Here is a 9,166-nt window from a genome sequence, read left to right on the forward strand (position 1 = left end):
TTTGACATGACAGCCTTCCCCTTCTGCTGTCTTCCAGGCTGTTCTAACAGGAGTGTCCTTTGCTTTAGTTATGGTACCCTATGTTTAGAATGCTAGTTCCACATCCCAATTTCCTCCTGTCATTTTCTCCTGTACTCTGCTCATATGAAGCCCTCTTCTGGGCATCCCTTCATTCTACCTGCTCCCTAGGACTGTGGCCTCCCAGCCCCCTTCACAGTCTCATTCCACAGCTCTTCCACTGCCTGCCTCCATCCTTCCTTCTGAATGGGAGTGCCTCCTCCCCATTTCTCCTGATCCATCCCACTTACGCCTTTGCATCACTGCCACGTGGAGGACCTCTTCACACTCTGGCTGCTGTTAGGGGGGTAGGGGTGAAAATTTTCTACAGAGCAGACCAAGTACAATGTGTTATTTATAAAATATGCAGAAAAATCAGCTATGCTGAAATTAATATATATTTAATTAATCTACAGAGTGTGCTTAATATTTTATTTCACAGTTTAAGGTGCTTTTAGGCATGTGATTTTCAGGTTTTCAGGAAACAGACCACACAAGGTCTATTTATAGTGCTTTAATCCCTTTCAGACTTGATAAGAATATAAAATATGTATATATTTGCACATGCAGAATATCAGGTGCATTTATGTATGTACATGTGTGTTGTGTTTTTACAATAAGCACAGAGATACTCAGTCTTATTTTAAATTGTTATGTGTTAGAAACATGCAAATTAAGGCCTTGAAGCTCTTTGAATTGGTTCTCTCTCTCTCTTTCTCTCTCTCAATCACCATTCAGATGAGCACAGATTTTTTAAATCACTTCAGAAAGCTCCACATACCCTCTCCTGTTTACAAGGCCCTGTGTCCCAAGGTAGCCACTTTAATTTAATACAGCAGGATTAACAACAAGCAACTGATTTCCACACCTTTTTCTCTGAGCTGGTTAGTTCATTCTGTTCATTTTTTATTGGAGGTACTGAAACATTTGTTATTTATTTTTCCCTTTTATTTTGTGTCTTGTATTGACAGTGCCTTCTTTTTTTCTATTTCTTTTAATCCTTTCTCCTGTCTATTAATCAAGTTTAGACTGAGGTTTCAATTACAGTGAGATTTCCATTATATTGATGAAAAGATTCTCACACATATTTGACTTAACAATGCCTTAAAATGAATCAGATTATTTATCCTTCCCTCAAAGCCCCTAGGGCTTTAGAATGCTTTAATTCCAACATTTTGCTTGTATTCTTTGATATTATTTATAGCTACTTTAGTTTCCCTTTATTGAAAAAGAAACTCTAGATCATCTAATGCTATTTTTTTTCTGTAGGTGTGCCGTTTCTGATATCTTTGCTGAAGTCTCTGCTGGCTGTTGCGTCTCAAGCTCCCCACCTCCCAACTTAGTTACCATTTTCTTCTTGCCCATATACACATTTTATCCTTTTCACAGGAAACATCCATGAACAGGAAGCTGTCTTATATTTTTTCATCAATTTAGGTTTGTTTTCCTCAGGTGTTTACCAATGGTGAATTTTCACTTTTGACTACCCAGTTAATTTTCCTCAGGTCTAGGCCAGTTGGAGGAGTGTCTGTCTGTCTGGTTTTTTGTTTGTTTGTTTGTTTATGGAGCAACAGTCTTTTAAGACTCATAGCATTTCAAAGATGGCTAATCTCAGCTTTGGTTAAAATGCACCCAAATCCTATGGATCCTGTCCTTGGGGGTAACCTTAAAAAAATAAAAAGCTCTGGCTTTAGTGTGTTAGTGTTAATGTGAGGGCTCACATCATATACTATAGGTTTGTAGATGACATAGCTCTGCCTTCCTGTTCTGACTTTGTATATAGCTTTGTGGTTTATGTGTAGGAGATGATGCATAAAAGGCAATAGTGCTGAGTTCTTCATGGCAGTTTTCTGGAAGTTTCCTGGCATGCCATCGCTAGCCTCTCCATCCCACTTTGCTTTATTCTCACTTACAGGTCATCTGACCAGCCTCGGACAGCATTTTAATCCATCATCCTGAGTATACCAAGTATAAACCTGCTTTTATTATGTCCACAGGCATTTGTGTATTATGTTGTGTGTTCATTCATTTCTGGAGCACCTCTGGAAGGTTCTGTTTAATGTTTGAGATAAAGTAGTGGACAAAGGTACCAAGTACCCAATTCTTTACAGTTTATACCATAGTTATGGGGAACACAAAAACAAATGTATCCTATTTGCAATGCATTGTGTCTCAGTCAGTGATGCCTATTAAAGGAGCAAGACAATCAGGGAAATGGGATAGAGAATGCTGATGGTGGTGTGGTGGCTATTTTATAATTAGGCAGTCAAGGCCATATTGCAGATGGAGAAACACTGCATGGAGACTTAGTAGGGGGCAATCATTCTTTGGAGGGACTAGGCAGGGGAAACTTTGAGCCAGAGGGAGCCCCAGTTCAGTGACCTTGTGGCAGCAGCAGGGAAGCTGACAGATTTGGCCTTAGAGTCAGGAAGAATGGTAGAACAGGGAGAATCTAAGTCAGACTTGAAGCAGTTAATGCCAGGTGAAATGAAGAGTCCTCCTGATTCATAGAGGAAAACATACTCTCATGAGTTATTTGATAATTCAGGGTAAGAACAAGATTTGTCTCAATCATCACTCATGTTAGCAAAGTACAGACTTGAAAGATGAAGATCACTGATGTCTTTATTTCATCTGAACTACTTGATATTTCAAAAATACCTCAAAAAGGATCTCAAGAGAATTGTTCTTGCAGCATCTTGGGAAGAGCAACTTGAATATATTTATTATAGAGCACTCTTATTTTGTAAGGTGTTGATACATGGTTATGTACATAACATTTCTTTCCTCAATATGAGAAGCTATTTTCTTGATGCCTGGACAACCAGTATTCAGTTAATTATTTGTTTAGTGTACATCCTTGAAACAATTACAACATGTGCTATTCCGTTGTCTTTTGCAACAGGAGAGCCCATTCCTTTTGAATTTATAGTTGTTCTCTTTTCCACATTCAAGTCTTATTTATATTAGTGCTATTACTGATCTATTGATGGGGATTATCCATTTCTCATATAATTGCTATGAAATAGGTACATACATGTGGACACCTGTTGGTTAGAATGGTTGAGACCAAGAAGAAGTTGCTATGCTGTTAGTAAGTTTTTGGGCAAATGTAATAGAGGAACAAGAAAAATGAACCAAGTGTACAAGGAAGAATGAACCATGTTGGCCAAATCAACAAAAGACAGTGTTGTCCATTTCTCATGTTTGCTTGTGTGGACATTTGAGAGCAGCTCATTCTTGCTTGGGTATATTCAAGGTCTTGTCTAGGTCTGTGGTTTTCTAGAACTCTTTCTAGGAAGTAGCAAATCATGTTAATTTGACTCATTTGAAGTCATCCTTATATCCTTACAGAAAAGAAATTAAATAAAATTTAATTGATTTTCAAAGAAAAGGTCTTTAGGAAAGTATTAGTAGAAAGTAAAGAGTTGGGAGTTCTGAGGCAGTGAGTGCCAAAGGGATGGGGTTTAGTTTTGTCTGATTTGATTCAATTAAATAATCTGTGGTGTGATCCCAACCTAAATGTGGACTCACTCTTATCTAACTTAAACAGTAGTTTATTCAACAAGACATGGTATGTGAAGGAAAGCAAGTGTAAGACAATGCAAAGTAATAGGAGGCCTGCTGATACCCTGAGTGTCTATGGAAAGTCCTCTACACATAGAAGTTACTGGAGGAATTGAGGGAAGATTTAAGTAGGGCTTGATAGAAGGGATTTTGATAGAGGGAATAAAGGGGGAACTCTGGATGAGAGAAATAGTTTACAAAGGGACACATGTGGGAATGACCATCTGTTCAGGCAACAGGAAGGAACTGACTTGGTTGGAATAGAGAGAGATGGAATTAACAGAAGATGAGGCTATCAGAGCAAGTCTGGCTGGAATACAGTATGAATAGAGACTTGAATAAGATTGAGTAATTTGCATGTTACATTTTTGTTGAAGAAGGAAATATGTGAGTGGTTTTCATGAAGATGGTGGACTGAAGTAACTCCAATAGTTTTCTCCTTCATAAAACTCATTGGGAAAATGGCATTATTAACCACTAGAAAAGCTCTGGAAGTTAATCAAAAGCATGTAGTAACCTACAGTCAGGACAATTGGATGGATCTCAGTAGAACAGTGTTCTTTCTCATGTATGGACCTGTCTTACCCCATTTCCCTCTTGTCAGTTTTTCCATACTATCACTAAGCAGAAACCCACAATCACAATGAAAACCTGTTACTTGACTATGCCATAGGAAAACACATGTGGCTGGAGTCCCTTCAAAGCCTCGCTGCTAGAGAATGCTTCTCCTTTGGCATGTCTTCTGGTTCCCTGGGAAACCTCCCTTTAACTCTGAGCTTGCCTGGGGTGATAAAACAGTTAAGTCAAATGCTTAAGGAAAGGAGAGGGGATGAGATATCTGTAGGCACTTTGCAAATCTCTGACATCATCTTGGGATTCACAAAGTCACTGGAAGTACAGGCTGTGCATATTTCAAATGCTCTGTGCATGGACATTAAAGATCTGAGAGGGTCATATGCTTTCACCCTTGTCTGATCTTGAGGTCTGTGGAGGCATAAAATGAGTTGTTATATTCATTTGAACATAGATAGTATGCCCTAAAATACCATCTGTCACTTGAAATTAGAACAGTTTTTGTCTCCCAGTATTTAGAAACTTTGTCCAGTGTTAGGTTATAAACAAATTCGTTGAACAAAAAAACAAGTGTCTAAAACAGAACAAAAAATAGATCTAAGAGAATTAGTTCACCGAAGCCATCAAACAGACTGTTTTCAAAAACAGCAAAAATGAATACCAGAGAGAACATTGATTCAGACTGCACATTTCCACATTATAGATTAAAGTGAAGTCATCACTGTAATCAGCTTTCTTTTGTGCCACTGACTGGCTCCCAAATCATGACACAGAGACTTATTAGGTTTAAATGCTCAGGCTTAGCTTAGCTCTTTTATTTTAATCTGTTTCTCTTTTTCTACATTTTCCTTGGGTCTTTTTACCTTTCTTTCTGTATATCTTACTTTCCTGCTGTCTCTGTATCTAGCCTGGCTTCTGAACTAAGGCATGTCCCTCTATTTCTCCCTAGTTCTCCCTTCCTTCTCTTGAGTCTAGGTTTCTCCTGCTTAATCTCTCTGCCTGCCATCCCCAGAAACCCCTCTTGTCTAGCTGTTAGCCATCTAGCTTTTTATTAGATCGAACAGGGGTCTTAGGCAGGCAAGGCGAAATAAATGCAACACATCTTTACATAATTAAACAAATGCAGCACAGACAAATGTAACACAACTTTACCTAGTTAAAATAATATTCCACAATACATGAATGTATCTCAATATCTGGTAAAAAATAAATAAAATCAAACAGAACAGAAACTGTCCTTGATGAAGCAGATTTTGAGATTATTACACAAACACTTTTGGTAATTTAAATTTGTTCTAAGAATTAAAATAAGGTATGGATAGTTGAAGAAGTGAGAATGATATCTCACCAAATAGAGAGTGGCAGGAAAGAGAAACATTTATGCATTGTTTGACATTTCTTCTCATTTTTTATAGGCATACTTAACAAACCTGTATTAGCAATATGAACGCACAGATGGGGCACAGAAACAAAAGCAGGTGATGGAGGACCCCTGCCCCCAAAGTTCTTAGGTTCCCTGTACACAAATAAATTGTGGAAAAGTTTGGTCACTGTTTGAGTCTTGAATATACCTACTGAAACTGATCTGCTAACCCTATATTAACTTGGGTGAAAACAAGTTATTCTAGATCCTCACAGTACTTGTACAAATCTCTATTCACATTTGGGCTGCCTTCTCAGTCTTTGAATGTGTATTTAACTTCCAGTTCAGAGGTCTGAGGTTGAAGCCCGATATATTCTTTTTGGTTTTATGCGCATAATCACCACACAAACAGTCAAACAGCATTGGTGGGGGCAGCAAAGGCTGTTGGTGGTGTCTAAGCCTGTAATATAACACAGACAGAGTAGACTAAGGGGCTTGTGAAACCCAAATTCAAACTCAGGTCAGGAGAGCAAAACAGCCAAGTTCCTGATGGCTTTCCTCATTGGCATGAACCTACACATTTTTCCTCTATCAGTCTCATCAGTGTCTTGTACATGACAGCACCTGGTAAAATAAAGAAGGTCTTTATAACAAAATAACATCTGCCCAGATGTGCACACAGAATGCTTTCAGGATCACTGGCTGCTCTTCCTTTTTCTTGGTCTTTTTTTTTTCCCAGAGTGTGCAGGTGTTGGAGCCTTTTGCCCCTCTCCCTTCACTGTGGACACAGGCTGTTTGAAAATGATTTCATTATCTTTACTGTCATTGATTTTGGTCACTTATGATTTTCATCTCTCCAAAAATGTTGGTGTACAAACTGGTATGGGACCTGGCTGTCTACAGACTTCTTAGACCACTGATTTTTGCCTATTTTGCCTGTTATGAATGCTTTGACACTTCTCTTCAACATCTTCTCCTTTTTCTTAGGTATTCCTGAAAGCCTTTCTCCTGAGGCAGGCAAAATCTGGGTACCCTCAGACTCCTTGGGATCCTCAGGGGTGCTATGAGTGCCCTGTGAAGTCTCTTTCTTCAGATTAGGTAAGACCAGCATAGGGAAAGTATAATCAATCCCCTTCTTAGCTAGCTTCTTCCGGAGTAATTTTTCCTTCCTCTTAAACGGATACTCCATTTTAAACATCTCAAAATGTCCCCGTTTCTGATTATAGCGTTTCACTGATGGAAATGACGGAGCATTCCATTCTTTAAAAAGTTCTTTATGGACTTTTTCTGGTGGCATAAATTTATACGATAAAAGTCTTTCATCAAAAAGGTAGTTGTCCATTGTTTCTGCAACTATCTTGGCAACATCCTCAGACTCAAACTCCTCTGCTGTTTCCAGTCTGTTTACTTCTGGACAGCCTGAAACTGCTAATAGCGCCAAACTGGGTGAAGTAGTTATAGATGTGGTTTTCAGATCGTGTTGACGGCAGGTGGCCTGTAAAGATCACTCCAGGGTTAAGATTTCCTTCCTTCTTTTGCTTTTTCATGCACTGTTAGACTTGTGTCACCTCCTTCTGAAACAGCGAGTCTTCCTGCAGGTTCAGTGCCAGATTCGGCTTTGTGGGACCAGCTAATACCGCCATGCTGGAGGAACTTTACTAGTGGGTCCACGCGGAGCTGCTGAAAGTAGCGCTCCTCTTCTCATTTTTCAAAGGGGAGATTTATTTTGGCTCATCATCTAAGTGTATAGTTCATCATGGTGGTGAAGGAATGGAGGTAAGTAATCCATGGCAGTGGGAGTATGCATCTGGGACTCCTCTATATCCCAGTGAAACAGGAAGTTGAGACAGAAAGCAGGGGCCAACTATGAACCTGAGGGCCTAACCAAGTAACCCATTTACTCCAGTGGGGACCTCACCTTCCAAAGGTTTTACAACTACAAAAAACAGTGACAAGTTGAGGAGCAAGTGTTCAAACACATGAGCCTATAAAGCACATTTCACACTCACTAACATTTTGTCCCTGTTCCCCAAAGGTGTATGGACATCTTACAATGCAAAATGTGCTTTTGGTCCAACTTCAAAATTCCAACACTATTAAAAAGTTTAAAGTCTCTTTTAAGTCTCAGGGCAATCTCTTAATTGTGGGCCCCTATAAAATGAACAAACAAGTTACATGCCTCCAGAGAATAATAGCCCAGAATAAACATTACCATTTCAAATGGGAGAAATGAAGATAACAGACTAAAGAAATGAAAGTTTCCCAAATGAGTTCACATTATTATACCTTGGAGTTTTTGATAGATATGGTCTTTCTCTTAGTGCATTTTTACCACTCCTTCCGTGCAAAGTGTAAGGTTTGTTCTTACTGGTACTAATCATTTTAATAATTGTAGTTGTTCTGTCAGCAAATGTCATATCCACTTATCTGAAATGTAACCACATTCATGCTCCTTTCCTGGCTAAGCTACAGATTCCCACATATTTCTGCTCTGCTTTTGCTTTGAGTTATTGCTCTAAGCCTCACTAAAAGCAGATGGCAAAGATACATGCTACAAACTTGTTGCCATAACGTTATGAAATTTCCTCCACCAAAGAATTTAGTCCATTACTTCTGAATGTAGCCTCACTCAAAATTTGAGGACAAGGAAAGAATGCAGACAGATGCTCAGCTATAATATATCATGAATAGTTCTAATTCTAAAAAAGCACTCGTTCCTTCCTTAAGCCTCATTCACAGGGCTTCTGCTGTTCACATTTTCATCAGTTTTCTGGTCTGCTGCACACCTATTGGAATGGCCTGTTAGGCTGTGCCTACAGTATTCAAGGGCTTTTGTTTCATAGAACGCCAAAATCTTCATCCCCTTTCCTGTAAGCTAATTAACTACATGGTATTGTGGCTTATAAACCACCTGATTAATTTTGTTATGGTAACAACCCCACTCTTGGTACCAATTTTCTGCATTCACTGCTTTTCAGATTGCTGACCTAATATGCAAACTTAAGGGAGAAGCACTTATTTTGAATCACATTTTGAGGGTATATCTCATCATGGCTGGAAAGGTATGGTAGCTCTATGGTAATGGGAACATCCCGCTGAGACCCTTTACTCCACAGGTTTCAGTAGAACAGGAATGAGAAAATGCTGTTTTTATCATTCCTTAGAATGAATACACCCCTACACACACACACATACACACAGATAACCACACACACAACACAGGCACACACACAGATACACACACACACAAAGCACACGCACACACACACACACATACATACACACACACAGAGGTTCTAGGGTTCAAAATAACTAATGGGATTTTAAAGTACACTTCAGAAGGCAGAAGAAATAATCAGAAACTTGAAGATATATTAACTGAGACTATTAGATAAAATTCATAAAAAAGAATGAAGGGAAATGGGTAGAGTCCGAGAGAACTTTTGGATACCATTAACTTTATCAAAATACCCATGAAAACAGATCCAGAATGAGAAATGTAATAAGATCAGAGAAATATTTAAAGAAATAATGACTTGAGACTTCCCAAATTTGATGAAAAACATTAATCTAAAAACTCAATAAGCTTGGTGACATTCCTGTGGA

The 9,166-nt window shown here is 38.8% G+C and overlaps 1 pseudogene; it reads right to left on the minus strand.

Moving 5' to 3' along the window:
- Nucleotides 1-5,574: 5,574 nt before the first annotated feature.
- On the minus strand, nucleotides 5,575-8,181 carry LOC101825609 (annotated as a pseudogene).
- Nucleotides 8,182-9,166: the final 985 nt, after the last annotated feature.

This window comes from Mesocricetus auratus, unplaced genomic scaffold (genome assembly GCF_017639785.1).
Source record: "Mesocricetus auratus isolate SY011 unplaced genomic scaffold, BCM_Maur_2.0 Super-Scaffold_4256, whole genome shotgun sequence".
Lineage (NCBI taxonomy): Eukaryota > Metazoa > Chordata > Mammalia > Rodentia > Cricetidae > Mesocricetus > Mesocricetus auratus.